The sequence below is a fragment of the Acanthopagrus latus genome, chromosome 17 (assembly GCF_904848185.1).
Source record: "Acanthopagrus latus isolate v.2019 chromosome 17, fAcaLat1.1, whole genome shotgun sequence".
NCBI lineage: Eukaryota > Metazoa > Chordata > Actinopteri > Spariformes > Sparidae > Acanthopagrus > Acanthopagrus latus.
In genome coordinates this window covers 5,373,599-5,400,469 of record NC_051055.1, presented here as the reverse complement: position 1 = coordinate 5,400,469, position 26,871 = coordinate 5,373,599, and the positions used below count along the sequence as shown (strand labels likewise).

Genomic DNA, 26,871 nt, shown 5'->3' with positions numbered 1-26,871 from the left:
AAAAAAAAAAAAAACCCCTCCCTTTCACTCTGTTCCTCCTGGAACCTCCCAACACAGCCCCCCGCCTCCCCACCCCTTCTGAACTTTTTTTTTTCTTGGAGGGACTTTAAGGAAGAATGTCATTCAACACATTCAACCCGCGCAACCCCCAAATCTCCGCTGCAAACATGTTCCCACTGATTCTCTTAAAGAATTAATTGCTCTAAATAATCTCACCATCTGGTTGTGGAGGTCCATACCTACGAGGCTGCTTGCACTGCCGAGGTTGGGGCCTATTCAGACGCCCGCAATGCTGCTGTGGTGCAGAGAGAGGGAGAGAGAGAGAGAGATAGAGAGAGAGAGGGAAAGAGAGAGAGAGAGGTGGTGAGGCTTGCCAGGAGGCTGAAAAGAGGAGGGAATGACAAAGACCACCATCTGCTCCTTGTCTTTCTTGTTGGCGACCCCGGACGCCAGCAGAGACCCTAAATCCCTATGATCCAACTGCAGACCACTGACTGGAATGTTATTGAGAGAGATGATGGGAAGAGGGAGGAAGGCAGTAAGTGAGAAAGAAAGAAATAAGGTCTTGAGAGCAGGAGGATTCCACTTCTCTCATCATCACCATCATCATCATCATCATCTCACTGTTTTGTTTTCCTCTTTTGCATTCCATTAAACGAGCATCCAAATTTTATGCAAACTTTGAGACACTGCAGAGGATGACATTCAAATCTGGTGTGTTTTCACAAGCTAACTGAAGGTTAAATCTCTCTTGACGCCCAAAAAATACATATCCACAAACACCATCCTGTGAACTTATTTGGTTGAAATTGTAGCAACTACATTTGCTACACAGTGTTGCTATTTCCCAGCAAACATGGGACATCAGGGAGACGTTCAGAACAAGTCTTATTACGGTCCGTCAGTCTGGACCCACTTTTGTACGTCTGATGGATGCTCAGAAGAAGTTTAATATTTGGAGGTCAGGCTAGGATTCCTTTTGGACATCTGTGGATGTGCAACACAGGTTGAATATTTAAATGTCTGGCTGGTGAGCCACTTGATGTCTGTGAATGTTCAACACAGGTTTAGTATCTGAGCGTCTGACTTGGACAAGTCTTGGACATTTGTGGACATGCAACACAGGTCAAATATCTGAACGTCTGGCCAGGGACCCTTTTGGACGCTTATGGATGTGCATATCAGGTTGAGTATTTGAACCTCTGACTAAAACCCTATTTGGAAGTCTCTTTATGTGCAAAACAGGTTAAATGTCTAAACTACAATCTAGGATCCTACTTTTTGGATGTTTGTGGATGTGCAAAAAGGTTAAATATCTTGACGTATAGCCAGGCTTCTATGAGCATCTATCGCAGTTTCAACATCAGAACCAATCTTTTTGCCATTATTGGAATCTAGAATAGAATAGAATAGAATCACTTTATTGATCCCAGACTGGGAAATTGTTTTTTGACAAATAGTAACATAGTAACTGTAACTGTCGTTGGTAACTTGTATGAGGAAAAAAATACCGCAGTTGTAGACGGAGCAGCGTCTGTCCTCCTGCCATTCCTACCGACTCTTCGTCAGCATCTGTCACCGGCAAAAAACTTTAACTCACTCAAGTGGTTGTATTGATAGAAATCACTGTGATGGTCAGCCCTCCCGACCGAGACTTCAGTGAACTTCAGTGAACAGCCTCCGTCCCCACAAATGATAGAGTCATGCAGCGACCTGTTTACTGATGGTGATGATGTAATAGTAATTTAGCGCGAAAAACGTAACTTTGGGGGCTGGATTCTCAATCACTACACATTATAAACAGTCCGCGGGTTTAGATTTACAATGGGGACACCTGGGAAACACACCAACGTCATCATCATGACGTGTACCGTCACGTCTCTTTAGGAGCTGCAGCGCAGCTTTCTGTGTAAATTACACGGCGGTTCGTCTTTACTCCTGTGGTACTCTGCTCTGTGTGAATGACCAGTGGTGGAGAACAGATGAACCACCGCACTGGGTCAACTACTGTTTGTAACATCATGTATCCTAATTGCTAAAGCACTCTAGCAGATGAAAGGAGGAAAGCTAGAAGGACTGCTTTAATGAAAGACATCATGAAATACTCATTTGACCCCTAAGCAGCTGTCCTTTGGGCGTTGTGGAAACGATGTCCGGAAAAGACATTGTTCAAACTTTAATTTGTTGAAGCCTGTCATTTGGATGTCAATAGTGAACATTGACAAGAAACCAGAACAAACCCCAAATTACATCAGATCCATGTTCGGGCCGTCTCTGGTTTTGGAATCAACATCACCATGAATAAAAGTCGGATCTAGTGGTAATTATTGCTAACATTAACACAGGAAAAACTGGAGAGTGTTAACAATATTTTCCTCAAAAAAAAGTCCCTTTAATCACTTATGATTCTAATTATTACCTGAAGTTGCTTGAGCAGGGGGAAACGATGCACATAGAATTACACTGCCCGGCCCAAAAAAAATACACTTGACATATTTGGCTGGACTGCTTTTAGCTTTGATTACAGCACACATTTGCTGTGGCATCATTTTGAGAAGCTTGCGCAACGTCATGACATTTATTTCCTTCAAGAGTTGCATTCATTTTTCACCAAGATCTTTTATTAATGACGGGAGAGTCGGGCCGCTGCATAAAGCCTTCTCCAGCACATCCCAAAGATTCTCAGTGGGGTCATCAAACATTTAAGTAATCTCCAATAACAGTCATTCAAGATTTCTTCCTTGAAGATGATGGTTCACTGCCGTCCTTCCAGGTTTAAAAAATGCAATTATCAAAATTCCAATTTTAGTAGTTCCAGCATTCCCTGTAGTTGTTTTCTTTGCTTGATGCAGGCTTATAATTTGACCCTTTTGTAACAGAGTAACATCTTTTCCACAACCCCAGACATGGTTGTTTAAGAAATGAGAAGCTGCTGGCTGCATCAGTTAGGGTTAAATAACTTGCTGCCAGCTGAAACACATTAATCACTGCAGTAATTATCCGACGGAAACCTCTTACTTATTTGCTTAGTTAAATTCAAGTGATGACTTCTTTTTTGGCCAAACAGTGTATAATAGAGAAATACAGCATAACAACCCCTACTAATATTTCTCAAGTTTCCTTTCAGCTGGTAAGGGGAGAGTTTTTACCTGCACTTCAGTCAAATGTGAGTATTTGTTTTGTTGATGCAGACTACGAATGAAGTACAGAGATCCCCGTAAGTACATTTGTTTTGAAGGGAAACCAACCCTCAGATCTTATCTGGATTGTGTTGTGTTGTGTTGTGTCTGGATTGTGTTGTGTAAAAAATGTTATAATTTTCCATGCAATAACCCATGGAGCAACTTACTCAGGATGTCAGTCTCTTGTTGGGATGTCTAACTTTACTGTTGGGATTCTGTTGTTATGCTGAACATTAGCTGTGCTCATTGTGTTGTGCCTTTCCGTAATGGTTTTAAAGAAGTAGTGATACTTTTGTAGGCTGCCACAATAGCAGCGTTAGTGGACACATGAGGGGTATTGCGATAAAAAGTGGTGTTAATAGTTAAGTACGAGGCAGTAGTAGACAGGCTGCATATGGCTGGAATTCACCTGGAACCTCAGTTTTGGTTTATGCTGTTCAAATAAAAACGGCCTTTTGATCGCTGTCTTGTTCTTTTTTTTTTCTTATTTTTTTTTTTACATATACACCGCAGATTCATGAATACACTTGTGCAACCTTATTTTGTTTTCACAATTGCCAAGAAATTAGACATTCAAACTTTGAACTCAAAAGTCTATGATGGATCAAAGACTGAGGTTAATTGAGGAGGTGTTTGCATTCATTCTAAAGAGCCAAGACCTTGGTATGCTGGAGATTTGTTTCAAGGCCCAAAGGCAGATGGTGAGTTACTAAACACGTAATATTCCTCCTTGCTTTCCTGACTAGCCTGTTCTGGGTATGTAAGACGAGCAGCTTTAGCTGCAGAATTGTTGTTTCTCATTTTGATAATCCAAAATAATCTTTTTTGTTCTCAATGTTACACTCCTTCACGAACAAAAAGTGGGCCTAATCAAATCTATTGTGATTTTTTTTGCATTGCACTTGTCATGAACAAACATTCCTGCGATGATAATGTTTTTTTTTCTTTCCTTTTATTGTGTAATGTTTATAGAGTTAATTGCATCATATGAGTTAATGATACATGATTGATAGCCTGGCTGAGCTCCCCTGCCATCAGCTCCTTTGCAAGCTCCAGTGGAGACAGACTCTGATGACACCATAGAAGTCCTGCTACAAGAGCGCAGAGGATATTTGCCGAGGTCAAGTAAGATCTGCAGAATGCCTCAGATTGTGGAATGATGACACTGTCTTCACTGAAGTCAATCGTGAGAATGTGATGTTTATTGCATCTTCAGCAATGTCTGCTGTTTACTCTACAATACACCTCAGCTCTCAATAGAAACGAAGAAGCTCCAGTCCTTTGGCCTGTCAAGTGCATTAGCCTTCAGTGGTGATAGGCTAATACTCATGACATGTAGCCAGTCAGATTTTGCTGTGGGTGTGAGAGAATAGAGTGGTGACCATGTTTTACAAGATCTAATGAAGCAATACTTTGTGCACTGCTTGCTGCGTCCAACCTAACCATTAAACTCGGTAACCACTTTCTTTTTAAAGGCAGAATGGAATGACGGTAAGTTGTCATTAAAACAGCTGATTTGGTTTCTTGTTTACTGTTTTTTTTAGGATGACATGTCATCCATTTTGGTCCTTGTCCACCTTCTGCCACCATCCCCTCTGGCTGCATGACCCCAGGAAAGCTCTCAGCCAGACTAGTGAGTGACTATCTTGTAAAGTTCAGCAAGGTAAGGTTACAGTTCAGTCAATTTAGAAGGAAGATCCCTGTTCTGCCCCGCTCCTAATCTTATTATCCCTTTTTTTGAAAAATGTTAGGTCATGTTTTTCTGTAATTTATAGGCATCTTCTATTCACCATCTTTGTAGACTGTGATTCCTTTTTAATATCAGACTAATGGAGTTCTTGTGTCACAGACTGGGAACAACATCCAGGGCCATTGAGATAGCATTACGGAAAGCCTTCAATCCTATTTGATGGCTGTGGGGACTCAGAAGAGTGTTATCCAAGTGGTTCATTGTGATCGACAAACATGCAATACCTTGTAAGTCACCAGACCAGACAGTTTACAATTTAAAGTCCTTCATGTCTTTGGTACCTCATACAACCACGATCTGGTAAATGTGTACAACTTCTTGCAGACCACCATTCATGAAATAGATGTTGATACCATCAAGCTGAATCCAAGGCTTGCAGAGTTAAGAGTTGATGCTGCATTGAGTTGATACTGGGATGTTGTGTTGTATTTGCAAAAGCCCTCAGCTATGCTAATTCTCTGACAAAGCACTTGCAGTTGATCTACAGACTTTGTTGAGGAAACACTTTTTCTTCTGCGGTCAGACTGGCCGTTCACAAGTTAATGGCAATTTTCCTGGGTTTAGAAAGCATCTCAATAAAGCACATAAACCATGTTCTGATCCTGGGGAAGGCCCTGCAAAGGACACACTCACACTTGGCTCTGTAGCTCAATATTGTGCTGAAGCATGGTTGTCTATCTCCCACTGGCCTGAAACAAACAAAAGAAAATAATCAAAAGTGACATTGATTGTAAAATTGATCAGTGTTTTGAAAGAAATTGAAAATCTATGGAGTATTACATTTGGAAAGTAAAAGGCAGCAGTATTTTAGTGATGAGTGGAAAACCTGATATCCTGCAGAATCAAACTACTAGAACCTATGATCAAGTTGTTCTAAACTAACTAAGTTTGTTTACATCCTGGTTTTAAGAACATGACAGTTTATTTTTTTTACAGCTTCATAAAAAGGAGATGATGCAGGCTGATTCCAGTGTGAAAGTAAATCCTCTTATACCATTTTTCCACTGGTCAAAAATCCCACCTAAACCCGCTAAGATCAGGCTTTAGTGTGTAAACGCAGGATTTACACCTGGGTTAATTGACTCAGCAGTAGACACAAGTTTTTATCACTTTGGCTTGGCTCAGCTTTGATCTAAACACAAGACCCAGGTGAACAAACTAAATTCCAGTGCACAAAGTGATGACACATTATCAACATTTGGTGGTTGTGCGTAAATAAGGATGGAATTTGGGATGGGGTCTGTTCAAGGACGTTTTATTACTGGTCACAGTGTTTGAGGTGGAGACAATGGAACTATTGTCTGAGTTTACAGGTGACAACCTTGGTCTTCACTGCTTGTTTGGTTTTGTTGAATTAGTCAATGCCAGATATTGTTGACTTTCAGACAGAATTTAATGAGGGCTCAGCAAAGACAGTTATGCAAACTCAAGCACTTCATGCAGAGCACTTCTCTGTAATGTGATGGGTGTTAAACTTTTTTGCATTCTGAATTCCTTGCAGCACTCCAATACATGGGAAAATATCTAAGTTGATATCATGCAAGATGTCTTGGAGGGTATGTCACAATATGAAATGAAACGGCTAAGAATGCACTTGATAGACAAGTATGCAGCATCTAAGGAAGTACACAGGAGAACTAAGAGCTTTAACTATGGCTAAATAGAGCAAAACAGCAAACCTGCAGCAGTGAAGTTAGTAGAGGACTTGGAGTTACATGCCTTCCAATATTGGTGTTTACTTTGCAAATGGTAACTTATCTTCGGAGACTTTGTCAAAATAATCAACACTGGTATTTGCTGTTGTTGCTTCAATTTCAAAACTGTGTATTTGATATCCATCTTCCATCTTCGCCTGCTCATCTGGGGGTGAGCCGCGATGGCAGGCAGGATCATTAGGGTATTCCAGTAATCCATTTCCCTAGCAATGCTTTCCTTCTTCTCCTGGCGAGGACAGTGGGAACCTCAGAAAATACATCTCTGTTTTTTGCAGATGATGTGGTTCTTCTGGATTCTTCATTCCGGGCCCTCCAGCATCCACTGGACTTTAAAGAGGTTGGGATGAGGGTCAGCACCTTCAGTTCTGAGGCCATGGTTCTCTTACGGATAATGGGAGATTGGTGGGGAGGAGTAGGGCCGCTGCTCCTTCACATCGAAAGGAGCCAGCTGAGGTGTTTCAGATGGAATACCTCCCGGTTGCCTCCTTTGGGGGGTTTTCTGGGCGCATCCAACTGGAAGGAGACCCCCAGGGCAGAATCAGAACTTGCTGGAGAGATTACATATCTCATCTGGCCAGGGAACGCCTCAGGATCCCCCAGGAGGACAAGGTAAAATGTTATCTTAACATGTGATGGACTGGGACTGTGAGATAGCTGAGACTCTTCAGGTACCAACTGACACCAAGGTTTTAATGTAAGATGGACCAAACACCATGAAAATATGGATTGTTGTAATAAAGTCCATTGTGAGATGCCACTTTTTCCACACAATCAACCATGTTGGTGTTAATTATGAGAGGTTACTGTTGGTTACTGTTGCTCTACAAACTGCATTTCGTGATGAGCTTGTGTGTACAAAAGACAGACCTGATGTAGTTAATGTCAAAGAGCCTTTCTGTTGCAAAGCATTTGCTGGAATGCATTTCCTGTGATCCAGAAAACTCCACAGCAATGTTTTTATTTACAAATACTGTTAAAGTTTTATTTTCAATTGTTCAGAGGCCACAGTTTTATTTTTCTTAAAAAGATATTTGTGATTGAAACGGTTAAATGTCAGTGTTTTGATGTATTACATATTTCTAACACTTTAAAAGTAAAGTTTGCTTTGTTAAATACTGATGGTGAATGATTTACTGACCACTAATTTAACAATAACCTTTCAGTGTATCGTGGTGACTGACTGTAATACAGTTATCCACTGAGTGAAATACACCTCTATGTCGAATTAAATAACATTCTATATTGATTGAAATACAATTCTGTGTTGATTTAAATACAACTTTTTATTGCTTAAAACTTGGGTAGAGTTGTTTTGATCGTATGCTTCAGAGTAAATTATCATCATATAAAAAAACATTTAAAAAAACACTGAAAGTAGAAAAAACTCATGCAAATGTTATCCTTTTTAGAGAAAAATGTTCATCAATTTAAGAAGAATTTACTCTGATAATTTTACCGTGTAGCAAACCAGCCCCCACTCTCTGAATGAAATACATTCATTGGAACTAATGGTACATAACCAACAATGTGCTTGTTTATGGGCTATACAAGGCTATAATGTGATCCAGTCAGTAGCACTACATGGATATTGACTGCTCATCTCCAAACATCTCCAACTGTCAAATATCAGTTTACTGCTTTCTTGATAAAAGGCCAACGGTGGGCTTGATTTTCAAATGGTATTTCTACAATATGTCACTTTTCAATAAATTATTTTGAAAAATGTATAAATCTATCACAGCCACAATATCATTATATTCCTTCCTTCAAGCAAATGTGCTTTATCATAATTAAAGTTACCGTAATACAATTCAATTGAACATCAAGCTCTTTGCAACATGAAAATAGTCACTTTTCTTATCATAACAAAAAAATATGGATGTAAACCTTTTCCTCTATCTTCCTTCACCTTGTGACTATTGTCTTGCAAAAGCTTACCTGTGGCAGCAAGAGATTATGTTATGCCCGCTCCCTAACCCTCCATAATGAGAAAAGGAAGCCCCATGCAGACTAACCACAGCCCCCATCTATTATCTATCATCTCTTCTCTTCATCCCTTCAAATCTCTTTTCACTCTACAGGCGACGTTTCATCTGATCTCCTTATTTTGATCTCTGAATCCATTTGAACCAGGAGTTTGTTTTTTCACTTTTTGACCTTGAAGACCTGGATAATCCCAGTCACATCTCTGAAAGTCAAAGTAACATATTTCCTGCACTTCCATTCCCCTTCCTTCTGTTTTTTCTTGTGTTCTCTTGAAAAAGAGTGCATCTCCACACAGTGAAGCATCCCTCCCCCTTTCCCATTCAATTAGACTCTTTACACAAAGAAAAATGTGTGTGTGTGTGTGTGTGTGTGTGTGTGTGTGTGTGTGTGTGTGTGTGTGTGTGTGTGTGTGTGTGTGTGTGTGTGTGTGTGTTTTGTGGGGGGTAGAGGTCCAGATCCACTTCTGGAACTGGAATGTGTTGTTGCATGTGGTGGAGACGATAGAAGCTGAATGAAAGTTTCGTGCCCTATAGTGTGTGTGGGCGGCTACTGTTGCTGCCTTTCTTGTGTGCACAGTGTGTGTATGTGTGTGTTCTTTGTGCTGCAGGGTGTTTGTGCCCTCTCCACCTCCACACCCCTGGGAAAGTGTAACAGGTGTGCCTTCCAGTGCAGCAGTAGTAGCAGGGCTGGGGGCTGAAGGCGGTAGGGCAGGGTGCTCTGACCTGCCTGTGGGTGCTGTTGCCCAGCATGCATCCTGTGCATTAAATCAGCCCTTGACCACCAGCCTCTGGCTCCAGCATCATTTACGTGAAAAAAGCAGAAGAATGTGGTAGCTAATTACTGCATTAACATGACAATCAACGAGGCAGATCACACACATGCTACCCTGAAAATATAGTTTTATCAAAGTGCTGCAGGCACCAAGTGGCACATTCATAACACCTCTCTGTACCTGCTCACTGTCAGACTTTATCAGTGTCACTTCCTGTTAAAGCACTTGAAAAACAAAAAAACCCCTAATGATTACAATTGGTGTGGAGCTAGTCATTTAGTTAGTCAATTAACCAGTTTGATTGATCGAAGAAATTTTGATATATACAAATACATATATTACAATTTGCAGAACAACATGAAGTTGTCACCAAATCTTCATCATCTGCATACAGTTTGGTTAGGTTTAGGAAGCACAACTAGTCGGTTAGATCTGGGAAAACACTGTGGTTATACCCTACTTATGTTACTTTAGTTTCTTACATAGTGTACATATGTTATATTATAAACATAACTTGCGTTATGTTATGTACTTTACTAATTTGCCTGTACTAACAACTAAAAATAACTCACTGTTCACTTTTGGTTTTCGCATGGGACGCAGTGGTCGGTGTTTGTACTTTTGTCACGGCACACTGTCTCCTTATTGGCTGTCCTGCGTGGCTGTCGGGGGATGGGCTTAGTCACAGCGCTGCTATGGTTCTGAAAGGTGGATGGGGGCGAACAGTTGGGAGATGCAGAGTGAACAGATGTTTAAGAATTTCTTGATGGGACTGTTGGAGGAGCCACCTTTTTCTCGGCTGCTAAGGTTTAGTTTAAAGATAATGTCTGCATGTAAATGTCTATAAATGAACTGTCATTGGAGCCGGAGCAGAGACCTATAGCCTAAAGCCAAAAGGAGATTTCAATATATACGTGGGCACTCAAACCTCAGAAGCCATTGATAATTTGGATATCAAGTCCCTGGGGTTGTGTTGCTGTGACACCCATCCATTCACCCAAACCCATTCCCATTAATTAATTACTCCGAACCCTAGAGAAAGCCCCCAAAGAGAACATAAATATGGGTCGTAATAAGCTGCTTTCACTGTCAACTTACTTAATATGGTTGTGTTTTTAAGGAGGACTTGCTGACATTGTGGCGTAGTGTGACTTTTGTTTTTGGACTGTTGAGTTGATGAATGACATTTTATCAACTCAATTAATTGCAAAAATAATAAAAAAAAATAAATCCACCGTCTTCTCAACAGCAACACTAGTCATTTGATGATCTTCTTCAGTCAATAGTCTCAGAATTGTAGATGTTGAAGTTTCCATTGTTTTTCTGAGCACTTGAAGACATTATCCATATTGGTGAAGCAGCTGACAAAACAAGTCAAACACTGTTCACCCACACTTCCTAGTAGCTACTTTGTGTCAGGCATACAATGGCCTTCAATCTCAGTTTCTATTTTCTCAGTTACTGGTTTCAAGGTGAACAATAAACCTTCAGTCTCAAGTAGTTATTTGGAGCAGACCTCAAGAGATGTCTTATATTTGCTGACAGTGTCTAATTGTGGTAAATGAAAATGTAACTTATGTTATTATGAAAAAACAACAACCTGGTACTTCAGGATTCAGTTGTTAATTTTCACACATTTCCCAAACTACTTCAAAAACCTTCCATAGCACTAGAGGCTTTACGTGATAATTTTTTTCCCCCTTTCCCATATGATAAGGGAGTGTAAAAATTGTGAAATGTTGAGAAGGTTGACGTACTTTGCAGGTTGTGAGGCTTTCTTCCACAGTGATTTTATATCCCTGCGCAATAGTATTTTGCTTTGGCAAAGCATCCACACATGATCACCCAGAAACCTGGAGATTTTCAAAAACTTGTCGTGGAAAATTTGCCTGCTTGGTCTTGAGTCCAAATAGCTTTATTTGGATGGAGCGAAGCATGGAGCCTATCTGCATTAAAAGATGCGGCATAAGAGAGGCTTATTTTCAGAGGCAGGGCTCAAAGTATGTGCTGTTAGTACCCTGAGCTCCGGTCGGCTCCTGAAGTTGTGTTTGCAGTACAGGGAGAGGAGCCAGCACAGATGGTTAGGTACCAAAGGCAGCAGACTTTTTCTCATGCCTTTAAATGGGAGCACTCTCTTTCTTAGCTAATATTTAGCTCCTTCAAATGCTAATGGAGTGGCTTCGCTCTCCAAGGTTAGCATAACAACTATGGGAAAGCCTTTAGATCTCAGACATTTGTTTACCAGATGAAAGAGCCAGCACATCGTAAGAGCAGAGAGGGACAGAGTCAGGCCTCTCAGCAGTATATCTCCTGAGCTACCCCCATTCAATTTCAAGTTATAAGGCTGCACTATTTGTTCCATTTTTTTTCACCACTTAATTTCCCCCCCAAAACGTATTTTCCTCTCTGATGATTTTGAGAAGAAACTGTTGCCACGCTTAAATGTGATGTCGCCTGCATATGTGTGTGTGTGTGGGCAGTGGGACTCTGTAGCAAAGTAAATTAAGGCTGCAGAATGGAGAGCTGCATATCTCAAATGAACTGTTGAGATCCTAAAAAGTTGGGAAAATAAATCTTGCTCGGTATGGTTCCGTATCATTTTATTTATGCCACAGGTTATTCTGAATGGCACTTGAACTAAAATGTTTAATATTGTGTCATTTTTTAAATTTTGAGCTTTTGTTCCTTTTAACAGGATGTATCAAAGAAACTAAAGATATTTGCATTTTCAGAGTAAATCAGGGAATTTGGGTGCCAGAGTGCTTTCTTACCTTTTTTCATTGGAAGAATAACAGTTTGTGCTGTATCCACAAGCCACTTTGATTCAGTTTTTAGCTCCATTTGATCCATTGTTAAGTGGAAGAAGAATGATTTATATCACCATGGAAACACCAATAGACAGCACAAAAAACTCTGAAAGAAAACCAAAAAGCCCAACCCCCCCAAAAAACGCTTCAGTTTAGCTTTCAAATGTTATTGACGTGTGCTACTTCAGTGACTTCAAAAACAGTTCTCCATTGTGTGAGATAACCTGAATTATTAAACATGTATCAATAGAGGAAAAAAGACAGAATGGCCCATAAAAAGGTCCACTATAAGTAACAGCTTTTCCCCCGCTGAACAGTTTCAGAGGCAAACAACTCATATTATACTTCAAAACTGTAATAAAGCACTATCGTTCCAGCATCTCTGTAATGCATTATTCACTTCCAGTTGCCAAGAGGAGACTCTAGAGGATGGTTAAGAACCCACTACAATATTTATGTAGTATACTGCAGTGCTCACACACACACACACACACACACACACACGCACACACGCAACCCTATCAAACCTTGGTGTTTGCTGCCAAGAACCATATGGATAGACTACCTTTATCTCTGTGGATTAATAACAGCATAAAACTCTTCACACCTAGCCAACACACTGGTCATACGTTTCATTTGTATTTGTCGGACACTAGTTGGTAATAACAGAATGTATGATGTCTTTAAGATTATTCCCTTTTATGTCACACTATCACTTTCTCCATGCCATTGGCCCACATACTGCAGATTGCTTGTGTCTGTTTCAGGATCCAGGCCAGCCATGACTTTCCTTTCACTTGGGATTTCTATACAAGGAGCATTCTCAGTGATGATCCATTTGAAAAGAGGAGATAGGTAACACGTTCCTTAGAGATGCCAAATATATTTCTGAAGAGGCTCAGAGGTGCGTTTAATTAAAGAACACTGTAGACTATGCAGTGCATCAAGCTCCTCCAAGTAATGGAGCAGAGTTTAACTCTGCAGATCATTAATGATAATGATGTATGCTATATGGTAATGATGAAGACATTGTAGGTCATCAGATGATCATGATGGTTGCTCTGCATCTCCAAAGAGACGGAAAGCTCAATATCCTACAGGATATGGAGAGAATTCTACATAGGTTTTTTTTCTTTATTTTTCACACAGACATTAAATGTGTCTGTGCAGCACAGTTTTTTACTTCTGTGAAAGTTCTACCTGTACCTGGTGTTTCAGAGTGCTATATCATTGGCAACCAGACTTGTTTCAGTTTCTTGAAGATGGTCATCCAACCTGTCATCCAACAGTCTTCTTCAGTTCTGAACTGAAGAAACCTCCTGCATGGACATTTGATTTACAATATAGTAAATGGATGACTGTGAACCTTCATCACCATGTGCCCAGGAATGTTTTTCAGTCAGTAATAGAGTAACTAAATAATGGATTACTTTGCAATGTGTTTAACTACTTGGTTAGGTCAAGATTGTGGGATGGGTTTAAATAAGTATGTTACTCATGCAAGCAACTTGAGTTAACTACATTACAAATTAAAAAAAAATTAATACAATTTAAATAAAATAATTCAAAATCTTTGTTTTCATATGAGACACAAAGAGCAGCCTTCTGGTTGAAAGTCCTGCATTTGCTTGACCCATCCACCCACCTCAGCCTCCTCCCTATGGCAACTTAATCTTCATACTACTCCACTTGACTGTTGCCTTTGCTGCCATAATAATAACTGTGACCACCACAGGTTGCTATCTAACAAGAAACGGATACATGGGTCTTTATAGGCTGCTGTTTTTAAAAACAGGCCCATTTGCTCACTTTGCCAATGAGGGTGGGCCTGTTTTTTCACAAGAATACTTATACAACAAATACTATAGCTATTGAAGATATTCATTTAAATTGGCTTAATGAGACTGCTGAATCCCCTGTTTAGCTCTGACTAAACCCTTAACTGCATTTTTGCACAAAACAAGGACAGTGAATAATGTCCCCAGCCTCTTATAATGTAGAGATCTCTTCACAGCCAGGATGAAGAGGAGGAACTAATACAGCAACCAATAACTCTTTCAAACTACATGTGACTTGCCAGTATTGTATTGTGATGGACATGAGAAATCACTCATACTGATGTTCATATCAATGATAACTTCTGCATGGGGGTCAGTTCCTATCAGTATCCCCATTATCCCCATTGCAATGCTTTGTCACACTATTGCAAATGTATAAAAAAAAAAAAAACACGGGATGAGCAATGATGAAATGACTTTAATGGGTGACCTGTTCTATCCCACCATCTAATGAAGGGGAAGGGGTATGGTCAAATTTTCTTCCATGTTGTTGCTGTCTCCCTTCAGAACCCCACGGTGTATGATACCAATCTAATAATGTGATCAGCTCTCTACACTCTCCACATCCTGATAAATAGAAGCTCTTAGTCACTGAGTCCAGATTGAGAAGCCTGATATTTTGTAGTCGGAGAGCCCACTGTGGCAATTTCAGCGTATTTGAGGTCAGGACATTCAAGGAGCTGTCTGCTCATGGCTTGTAGAGTGAATGAATAAGAGAGAGTGACTGCGGCAGTGATAAAGTGTGTGTGTGTGTGTGTGAGAGAGAGAGAGAGAGAGAGGGAGATAGATAGATAGAGAGAGAGCACACACTCACACGCGGACAGAGAGCGGGAGATGGGGCTTTTTGTGCTGATGTGTTCGGTGACCTTGCTCTCCCAGTGATGGGCCTCTATCTCCACTCGCACAATAGAACGGCAAAATAGGATTCTTAGATACATCAGCACACAGTGCAGCCAGAGACCGGATCTCACTGATGCGATGGGCCCGACACCAAGTGTGTGTGTGTGTGTGTTCCTCCGTTAGTGTGCATACATGTGTGTATGCTGCGATAGTGGAACAGCAGAAATAGAGAAAAAGGAATGCCATCTATCACAAAGGCTGAGAGGTCTTGGCAGAGCCCCGGGGTGCTTATAGTGTGTGGGCGAGCTGCAGCACACACAGCCTGGTGAGCCAGTGCATGGATTTAGAGCCAAGATGTTGTGCCCCAGTCAAGGTGTGATCATGAAGTATACAATATTTAAAAAAAAAAATGTTTACTCCAAAAGTAACCATATAAAAAGGCTGTTACTGTTCATAACAACTCCCATTTAACTGCCAGGCAGAGATTTTAAGGTCACAATATTGCATTTTTTTGGCACCTGGGAAAAATCAAGTGTTAATTACCATTTTCAGTGATATTGTTATCAAATTTGGATGTGACACTATATGATTTGGAACCATTTTAGGAACCAGCCCTAATCAAACTCCTATAGATGAATGACAGAAGCACTTACAGAGCTTCAAAGACTGTCCTCCCCAGATCTTTCAATAAGTTGCCCAAAGTGACATATGTCAAGTGATAGACAGGCAGGAGCAAAGGAGGATGCAAGGTGATATCATTACAGAGCGAGAGGAGGGAGGAGGTCAAAGTGGATGGAGGAACATTGGACGTCAACAAACGACTGCTGTGTTCTGTTTTCTTTCTGCAGTCAACATTGTCACATCATGTAATGGATATTTTGCAGCGGTTATGAAAGATGCAGAAAACTGATATTGTCTTGCTGATACAGGCATCAGATCAGAAAACACTTCTGTGTGTCCTTCTAAAGGATGTGGACGAACAATGTGTTTTGTAGCACAAACAAGATTGCAAGGATACTAAAAGTGCTACATTGAGATTACAACACAGGAATATAAAATGACAGAAGTCCGCCCGCTTTTAAAAGGATTGTATTTTAGTTTTGTAGGATTGCCATTACTACTATTTATCATTGTCATGTAAGGAGCATTTTGATGTTGAGGTGAAGCTGATTTGAACTTCTTTATAAATCTTTGATGATGAATTTTATAGGTTGCGCATTTTGCATATTTAGTCTCAATAGAAGAGCCCTACTGATGAGACACAAGAGGATCAGTTAGCTGCATTACAAACGGGGGGATCATTTGTTTTTAAATGAAACTGATTCTGTTTTTCAAATCAATAAGGGAAACTAAACGTGAGATTTTATGTGTAAAAGTCAAACTTATAGTTTGAAACATGTCTCCATGCATCCAATCAATTTTCTCTTCAATGGAACGCACTCAGCTATATAATGTACATTCCAAATACGGTATCATGACAGGTGTTTTGCCCTTTTATGGCACAGGAGTACAACTAAAAAAGCTACAACTTTCAGCGTGGCTTTGTTGTAGGAAAATGACTATGGAGAGACAGATTCGGCCAAAGCCTTGAATGAAACACAGCACACAACATGAATTCTTTCTCTTTTCAGTGCTGTTCAATTTGTGCCGAATACAAGCAGCGCAACCCCATCCAACCCCCCTCTCCTCTCCTCCCTCTGCGCTTCGTGCTTCCATCATCTGTCCGTTTAGCCGTGATGCGATAAGACAGGTATGGCTACTCCCACGCCGGATACATCTTGATACATGGCTGGCTCTGTGGCGCGTAAACCCCAAGGTCTTTGTGCTCCTCACGTTGTGCAGATCAATCTCTTAGGCAGGTTCCCAGGAGGAACATAAAGCCTTACAGCTGAGACACTACTGTCCCTTAGCAGCAGAGAGAGAGAGAGCGAGGCAGGGGCAGCGAGAGGACGACGAGGAAGGAGAGGAGGAGATGGTAAATTGGGGGGGTTGGGGGGGGGCATTAGGGATTAAGTCTTTTCTTCCAGGATAAGGACCTGTCTCTGAGAGAAAGACAGGGACAGGCTCTCTTGGAGGAGGAGAAGGTTTGATCCCTCGGTCTCCCCCTCCTCCTCTTTCCCCCCCTTCTCTCTTCTTCTTCCCTCTTTTGTGTTTCTCTCACACTCACTGTAATCCAACGTGACACAGTTACAGATGGTCTATCAATGCCACAGCCCATCAGAGCCCTGTTGAGGGGCCTGCTGGGGGCCTGATATGCTGTCCACTAGCTTGCCTGCATGCCTGCATGTGTGTGTGCACGTCCGTGTATGTGTGTGTGTGTGAGTGTGTGTACCTTCCAATACACCCCCCCATGCTCATTTGGGACCAACCAAGACGACCCACACATCAAACAGACTTTGATGTCAGTCACAGGACAGTTACAGGTATGTGATATATATCAAACATACACACGCAGATACACACGCAGATACACACACACACACACGCACACACACACACACGCACACACACACACACGCACACACACACACACGCACACACACACATATATATGTATAAAGAGAGAGAGAGAGAGCGAGAGAGAGAAGAAACCAGGCTGACACTTTGACGGATGGATGTAGGGTGGTGTGTCTGTGAGGAAGGGCCTCTCGTGCCAGACTCACCATGGTAATGGCATCCCAGAGGAATGGCCTTTGACTATATGTCTTGTGCCATACATCCACTCCAAGTCTCACATCTCATCACTACATACATAAATAGGTGCATCCTCCTAATTGAACCCGATGGTAGAAAACACGTAGCTCTTTCTTATGTTAATCAAGCATTCAGGGCAGAATATGCATAATATCAGACAGGTGTTAGATTTGAGCATATAGAACACATATATACAAAGGGACAATGTAATATTCCTGAATACGGATATGAATATGGTAATATTTTTGAATAAGGAAGTCCCTGTATAGTCAGATTCACGGGTAGCAAAATTAGTATGAGTTTCACAGTAGGCTACTTCATGAGGATCCAGTGTGATTCCTGTTTTCTTGTAATATTAAAGCTAAACGTGTTTTGTTTGGCATTTTTAAATGGTTCTCCAGCACTTCAGTCTTTTACTTCAGTAGAGTTGGGGCACCTGGGAGACTCGGATAGAAAAAAAAAAAATGCAGTGACCACCTCTGTGCCACAAACACAAACCTTTCCACTAGTTCGGTGAAGATGTTCAGAGACATGTCCCGTTCATACTAGATAATATGGATGCATGCCTTCCTGAGATGGGCACAGCACTGCAAGCTACAAACTCAATAATATACACTTAATTAAATTAATAACTTTCTGACAGTGTCAATCTGTCGCCCATGCAGTGAAGGTGAGGTGAACTACAAATTTACGGGGGATGACGGATAATGAGATGGAAAGTGAGTAAGGAGGACAGAATGTTAAGAAAAGACTCACTGACACAATTATGTGAACTTTTCATACAAAGTGAGTGTGATCGAGTGTTTCTGCGCTCATGTGTTTATGTGCGTGTGTGTCTGTGTGTGACACCGAGGTGTGTTGTCTGCCACTCGGGGCCCCTGTTGTCGACTGCTGCCGTATCCCAGAATCCTATTAGGAGCAAGTCACACTTGGGTGGCACATTCATCATGGGCCCTGCACATTCAGATTGCTGTTATGAATATAATTAGAGAGGAGCACAGAGGAGATGTTCAGGGCACCCTCTCTCTCTCTCTCTATCACACACAAACACACACACACACTTATAGTCATATGTGAGTGCACATACACATATGTCAGCCCACACACAAATGAGTGTATGCAGTATATTGTCATGCACACAAAACATGATCACTTACATGCACATGCGGACTGACATGTATGGTGCAAAATGACAGATATGGGTGCACATGCTCTCTGACTTGTATCCCTCTTCTGCACACACACAAACTCTCTGTCTCACACACGCACACATACACACACACACACACTTATCGTGATGTCAGACACTTAATTTTCACCTCAGTGCTCAGTGTGCCACGCCTCACCACTTCAAGTACAGGCCAGCCAGCTCGCCCGGGACCGGCCTCAACCACTCCAGCACATGTGGATCATACTTGTTGGTGCAGTAACTCTTGTATTTACTGTACATACTGTATATATATATATATATATATATATATATATATATATATATATATATATATATATATATATATATATATATATATATATATATATATATATATATATATATATATATATATATATATATCGGATCACTTCACAAGGAAAGTATTAGGGGGGAAAAGTAATATTTGGTAATATTTTATATGTTCTTACTGTCAACAAATCCCATGAAAAGACCAAAACCAACAATGCATGTATCCTGCTAACAAGTACTGTGTGTGTATCTGAAGCCTTATAACTTACTCCTCTTGTTGCCCGAAAACAACGTCAAGGAGCCACTGATGCACTCGACAGCTCTATTGTATGAACACACACATTAGCTTATTTTCACTCAGACTCAAACATTCTGTCCAGCTGCAGTAAATTCTCACTACTTAAAGCTCCCGTTGGTAAAATATTTGATTATTGAGTCTTGTTCCCAACTTGTCACTTACTCACAATATTGGATGGAGGCCGATCCAAAAGCATCAGTATTTGACGAGTTCGGAATGAGACTAAAAAATCAACAATCTTAAGAACGGGAACTAACACCAGTTATGGATTTAAAAAAAAAACTGCTTCATTGACGTCACTGTTTCAGGGACGTTGGCTAAAAACTACAGGGAGCAGCCCATATTCATGTTCATGACCCATTTTTACGTCTTCAGTACTTGTACATCATCCATGTATTTCTTTAATTACCTCTGCCAGGGAGGTTTTACTCATGTTCTTTTTCTCTGTTTGTTTGATTGATTTGTGGGCTGGTTGGTTCAGCTCTAAATTTTGCTTTTTTTTTCTCCTTAAATAGTTGTTTATCATTTTTCATTCTTTGTATCTAATTTTCCTGGACTGATTTAATTATTGTGCTGATTTGTTTTATCTTAGTTGTCAAAAGCGTTTGGAGCACTTTGTATCACTGTTTTTAAATAGTGTTGTTTAAAAAAAAAGGCTACTACATCCCATTTTCAGAGTAGTCAAACATATTTCTTGTTTTTGTCTTCTTATAGTTATTATTATGAAACTGTTAAGAATATAGAATACCAACAGCCATATCCCTTTAGCTATTGAATGAGACTGCTTAAACGAACATTTTGCATGGCTGTAATAGTTTCCACATATTATTGAAAGTTATTTATTGTTCCACTTAATGTAGAACTGGATCCTGGGTTTTACACGTTTGTGCTTTATCTTTTTCAACCTTCAGCTGAAACTATTTCATGAGTAGTATTTTTTTTTTCAGTAGTTATGCAGCCTTTTGAAGCACTGCTCAAAAAAGTGTGCTCTGCAGGTCCTGAAGGGTACTAATGGATCAAAAGTGGGTGGTAATGCAAGGCCACACATAGAACAACAGAGAGGTCCAGCGGAATAAAACTAGCGACACTACAGTGAAAAGAAATATTATGAAAATGCTGTAACGGTTCAAATATTTTGGCAGATTGCAGCTCAGTTATTAGCTGTTTAATACATAATATAACCACATACATATGGTTTCCCCATGCACTTCCAGCTTTGCCTTAAGGACAAAAACACCCTGCTAACACTCACTGGAGGACTGTTTAAACAATAAATCTACTGTATCACAAGAAGACTAGAAGTAAAAAAAACAAGAAAAAAACAGAACTAAAATCATCTGTGATTGTGTGATAATACAGTAAAACCTTCAGCGGTGTAACAACGATGAACAGCACAAACACAAAATGTTATCAAAAAGTTCTCAAAATGTTCACACTGTGGTCCGAACACATTCGTCAACTCTTGTTCTGCAGCGTGCCAACACTCACATCAAGCGGACCTGCTTGTTTCTGTAAACTCCTCCTTTAAACATTAGCAGACAGTGATGATGTCATTTGAATATGGATATTACGTGTGTAATCTGCCAAGAATATGAAACAAGCCAATAAAAACTGCCTGTCATCATGGTGTTGTTTCAACTACATCCACACCTGCTTTCACTTCGCATGGAGAGCCAAGTGGGCTGGATTAGACCATTAAAATGATGGGGAAAAAAGACAGTGCCCACTGGACGTAGATCAAACCTATGAGCACCCGATTTGATACATTATGCTGTTATTCAATCGTCAACAAAAACTGGAACGATGAATCTGCTATACTTGAAGGGTTGGGGGGTGGGGAGTCCAAACAGAGACGTGTGACTTGATGGAGACATGTGGGCAGTGACTGAGAGATATAATATTTAAATCATTTCTTTACCTCTTAGACCGCATTACTTTTTTCTCATACACAGTAGCCGGACTGATAACACGTCTGGGCTGACATCCAGACATCTGAGGGCGAAAAGCTTCATTTGTCCACCTCTGAAATTCCTCATGAGGCTGGCGCAAAGCTCTAATTAACTGCTGAAGGAATGCTGGACCTCTGTGATGGCACGCTCTCTCTCTCTCTCTCTCTCTCTCTCTCTCTTTCCCTTCACACACACATCTACACGCTAGTCCTCCTCTCTTCTCTCTCTCCCTCCCTCCCTCCCTCTGCATGTCGCTACCTCTCTCACCCCTCTGCTTAGCACTAGCAGGAATCTGGCCAAGACTCTCGGAAAGCCAGCATGTGTTTACCACCCTCTGAATGCGCGCCACGTCGAGAGCTCAGCCTGCCATCTGAATGCTCTGTAATATCAATAATTGATGCTCTTGAGGAGTAGTAATTAAATTAGTTAATTATGCCGGTAAAATTACATGTAATTATGAGACTGGAGGGTATGTTTAGTAAATTAGTCTCATCCATGCTCACTGTGTGTACTGCTGCCAAATTTTATTCCTTGATGATTAGATAATTTTGATACCCTCTCTGTTTTTTGGAACAAATGCTTCATTTACACACACAGACACTGTCTGATCTGGATTAGCTTTCGCCACCGGAGGTATTCCTTTTTATCCTGAAAAAAAATTAAAAATCTGCTGCTCGATAACAACGTGATAAGTGTTTTTGGCAGCAATTTCAGTTTTTTTACTGCACCGAGAAAAAATATTCATTAGATAAGCCCAACAAATGGACAAAAATATCCAGATTTTCTTGGCATGCTGACTGCCTCTTGCGCAGAGCCAGCGCTTACTAAAAAGCCAGCTAATGGTGTTTTTCCATTACATCTGCAGGCCTGGCTCTACCCTGGGTTTTGCATTTCCCAATCCCAGCAGTACCTTAAAGGAGGAGATGGTGCTTGTTACAGGTTGGCTGCAGCTGGGAGATGTCACCACGGCCCGCTTAGAGGCATGGCAGGCCTGGCTTGGCCTTACTCCAGAGCAGGTCTAGCGCGGCTCGACTCAACTCAGCTCAGGGGTCTTGGAGAGAGGATGTTTTAGTGAGTTGGATGGGGATGATGTCAGGAGAAAGGAAAAAGATGAAGCCTCTTCAAGCCTGAAATTTCATGACATTGTTTATTTTGCTATTTTGTTTGAATGGTTTGCGGCGTGCACTCAAGGCAGAGATGATTGCGTAATGTTAGCTTGACAGAAAAGAAGCAAATGCGGTTTGCACAGAGCGCTTTAAATGTTTATAGTGAAAGCTACCATTCAAAAGGTTGTCACCTTCTTCGATTTCATTAAAGTTCATGGAAATAATTATGGCTGTTATGTTCTCCTGTTTCAATAACATGAGATCACACTAATATCGTGTGACTGTGAATGTATGTTCTCTGCAAACGAAAAGTGTCAAAGCTAAAGAAAACTCTCTGCTCTCTGTAACACTCGTGATAATCACCCATGACGGATGCAAAACATATCTGTGTTTCAAATGTTGGTATAGTCTATAATTATAAAGGGTCATAAACTACCTGTTCCTTACAGTGAAGGATTAAAAAACTTCATACTCAGCTAAAGCCGTGTAGGTAAGTAATACCAATCTTGGATTTGCACTCATTTACACTTTTTTCTTTTCACAATAATTGTTAGATAAATAAGTAAATCACTTATTCGGCAGGAGCAGTACTGTAATATTGTGGTGGTGGTGGAGCCAGAGATGATGAAAGCACTGGTAAGTGAAAATGTCTCACTGCCTTCTCTTTAAATAGTTTAATGTACATACTTGTACTTGTATAAACATTGTTTTAAAGTCACAATTCACTGTGCTGACTTCTCGTACTTGGATATTGCTGTGTAGAACTTAGTTTGTTTTATCTATTCTGCATGTTACACATGTTCTATTTTCGTCCCACACAGCAGCTGGAGACGACTGTACTCTAACTCCTAGTTCAGAAATAGAGGATACCTCAACAGACGTTGCTGATCAGATAACTATATGTTTCCAATGGTAAATCAATATATTGATTTACCAAACAAAAGACATTATAATGACAAGAAATCATGATATATTTACCATTCAATGTGGTTATTAGACTGTTTGATTTGTTACTATTCCACTGAACATTTGAAATCTTGTATTTACACTACTGCAATGTTCTATTCATTGCACTAGTGATTTGTGTTGTATTGAAATTGTTTTGCACTTTACATGGCTAGATGTTGCACACACGGCACACATCATTATCATATTGAAGAGATAATAATGTAAAAAAAAAAAAACTAATATAAAAAATCTAACTAGAATCGTTCATTGCATCTTTTATCTTTCTGTTACACTAAGAACAGATGTTTTCATACTACTGCCATTGTAAAATTTTAACGCTAAGCAGCATTCAGACAAAAACAAAATACGAGTAAAACGCTGAGTGCAGTTAGTCAGCTTTACTTTGTGTTTCAGTGAGTGTGTTTAGTTAGCAGTCAAAGAACTGCAGCCCATCATGTTGATAGAGGTATAAACTGAACACATAAGGGTGATAACTGCATACAGTTTCCAAAACGTATCCTGCTTGATGATGTATATGTTAGATCTAATAAAAGAAAAAGCTTGAAGTATCAACAATAAATCATTTTTTGCCTTTCATGTTATGGTGTGAGTTTTTGGTTTGTCATTTCCTGTTTTATTTTGAAGTTGAAGCAATGTCCTCGTGGATCATGGTTTGCATTTCATTTCTTCCCTTTGTTTTCCTGCTGGTTTATCTGGTCAATTATCTGGTTAATTTTTTGATTCTCCTGCTGACGACAACCTTTTGTTCCTTTTCTTTGTCTTTTGGATTTTATATTGTTTGAGTTTTGGGCTTTAACATTCAAGTGTGCAGGAAATCGGTGGTTGTTACACAGCAAAAAAGGTGAGGACCCAAGGGAGGCAGAAATAGTGGAGCGAAAGACGAGCTTTAATTAAACAAAGCTGAATGATACAAACAAGTAAAACCAGGAAAACCACAGATGAGTCACGGTGGACAAACAGACAAATTAGCAAGAAAAAGTTGAAACAAAGTGCAACAAAAGTAAAGTACAAATCAATCAAACAAAGCAAGAGAAAAAAACAGAAACATACCAGGGCGAGACAAGAGGAGACACTGGAGGAGACATGGCTGGCAACATGAGGGAAGGTGGACGCACAGGGAGGATGACAGAGGCAGACGGAAAAACACAGAACAAACTGACAAAGTGATGAGGGAGAAAAAAGACTATATACACAGGCACATTAAAGAGGAGATCAAGAATAGGTGGAGTGAGGAGGAAATTTTATGTTTCTTACATACGATCTTACACATGGCTTCTCCCAAAAGGACTGTTAAAAACTCTTGTAAGCCTGTTGTAATTCAATATTTACTTGTGTTACTGGAGTCTATACTGCTATAATATAAAACTGAATTTCATGGCAAAACAGTCAGACCATATTTTCTGCATAAGTGTAGAATCACACAAACTAAGAACATACGTACAACGAGACAAATCACAGGCAATTTCAGAAACCATCTTCACCAGTCTGAGACAAACACAAGCAAATAGAGAAAACACTCCAAGTAGAACAGACAACAGCAGACATTGTTTTCAAGGGGACACTAAGAAGTGACGCACAGGGTTGGGACACACTTTCCACAGTTTTCTCCAGTTGCAGCGCATCGAGCTCTCTCGACCACCACAGTATAGGCACAAAAACAAAAAAAACTCAGAGAACAACTTTCCAGTACTATCAATTTATTGCCATTTCCCAGAGCCTAAGGCATCTCAGCCAACAGTCCAAGACCCAAAGGTAGTCAATATTCTTTCAAATAAAAACACATAAAAGCTGCAAATCTTTGTATTTGCTTCAAAAAAGAGGAGAATACAATTCCTTACAACTGTCAAATTCGTGGAAATAACCTCATTTGATTAATGGACTGAATTAGTATTTATGTTATGCTTCTTTGAAGTCCCATAAAATAATCTATGGCACCTCTTCAAAATACAATAGTAACAATAGCCATGAACCACATGAATACAGCGTCTCTGCCATCTTTCTGTTGCAACTTTTCTAAGTATGGCTGTGCGCTGAGTGGAGGCTTTGTGTCAATAACGCCAGCAAACGCCTGCAGGCTGTGGAGCAGCTCTCTCTTGTTTGACTTTGTGCTGTGGAGGCAGGCTTATCTAGAAGACCTGCCATATTGCAGCGTCGCATTTCCCCCAAGATCTCCTAAACAGCTTGTCGTGCTCCTACTTGTGAAATAGACAGCATATTGTCTAGACCAGCCTGAATGCACAGACAAATAACAAAGCTTAAAAACACTGTACTGTAGTTAATGAGATTAAACTCGCTGCCAAGGAAGTTTTCCCCCATTAATTGCCTGTGGATCATTGCAGAGTCATGCGCCACAGTTTCCATAAGCATGATCTGTGGTTCAGGCCTGTATGTCATTCTAAAATGACAGCTGAGCTTTAGTGATTATTGCAGTGGCTAGTATTAAATGGGTTTTCGTCAGAAGTGCCTCAACCGCAGATTTTGAAAGCGAGAGGTATTCAAATGCTCACACGTCAACACACATGGAAAGCATATTAATGATTGGCAAACATACTTGACCACTTGGCCCTCCTGTGGCATGATGGGAATGCTGGGGAGGCTGTCAGGCCTAAGAGGCTGTCAGTGTCTAACTTTGCCTCGGGCTAGATCCTTTTAATTTATGTTGGTAAAGAATTGCAAAGTGCTGCCATCTCTCAAGAGATGCCCTGGCAAGTTAATTGCATTCAATCACTTGTTAGCGACTCGAACACTTCCAGTCACACACATGCACGCACATACAGACGTACACCCTTTTCCTCTGGGATGATAAACACTTTTTGATATATTCCGTTGAAAAGTGTCTTCACTGAGACTGCCAAGTTCACAGAATCAAACCGACATTCGAGCTGAAGAACAGATTCGGTTTGACTGCAGAGGAATCGTCATGCACGCACTAACTCGCGCTGTCATACAGAGGCACATGTGCCTCGACAGGCAGAATAACTGGCTGATTGAGCAATGAGAAAACAACTGACACAGAAATCCTTCTCTCTCTCGCTCTTCATCTCTTCTCACCTTCCGCCCCCCATGTCTCTCTTAGAGGATCCTCCCGATGTTCATTTTGGGTGACTGAAATATGACCTCGCTCATCGTATGTGACACCAAAGGAACCAGCTTTACATTCGTCTTCCTTCCACACCCTCGCATAGTGTCGAGAGCAGACTGTAAGGCAAGATCCAAGATCCCTTTATTATCATCTTGCAACTCAAGTCGTGTAACAAAATATAGTGTGTGGCCTGTTACTGCTAACTTTGGACAAAAATGACATTGATGGTTGAGTTATAAAGATACTAAGTTTGATTTTTTTTGCATTGGAATGCAGTCTGGTGATATGGCAGCAGATACAGAAGTATCTTTAGTCAGACAGCACCAAAGTGAACAGACTGTTGCGGGGTTGGGTGTGGGTCCTTCAGGCTCTCTGCCACTACCTCACCCCAGTGATATCTCTGATAATTGATGGGTTCAGA

The 26,871-nt window shown here is 40.6% G+C and overlaps 1 long non-coding RNA gene across 7 annotated transcripts; it reads left to right on the top strand.

Moving 5' to 3' along the window:
• The first annotated feature begins 1,380 nt into the window (after nucleotides 1-1,380).
• LOC119006134 lies at nucleotides 1,381-22,862 on the top strand. 7 transcript variants are annotated; one of them, XR_005070679.1, is made up of 9 exons: nucleotides 1,381-3,883; nucleotides 4,155-4,307; nucleotides 4,727-4,845; nucleotides 5,032-5,159; nucleotides 6,923-7,256; nucleotides 12,980-13,067; nucleotides 16,522-16,640; nucleotides 16,733-16,865; nucleotides 22,159-22,862. It is a non-coding gene; the product is annotated as an uncharacterized LOC119006134 (long non-coding RNA). The 7 variants fall into 7 exon arrangements; XR_005070682.1 differs by lacking the exons at nucleotides 12,980-13,067; nucleotides 16,522-16,640; nucleotides 16,733-16,865; nucleotides 22,159-22,862 and having other exon boundaries at nucleotides 1,381-3,217; nucleotides 3,833-3,883; nucleotides 6,923-7,728; XR_005070680.1 differs by lacking the exons at nucleotides 12,980-13,067; nucleotides 16,522-16,640; nucleotides 16,733-16,865; nucleotides 22,159-22,862 and adding an exon at nucleotides 5,869-5,910 and having other exon boundaries at nucleotides 6,923-7,728.
• The last annotated feature ends 4,009 nt before the right edge of the window (nucleotides 22,863-26,871 follow it).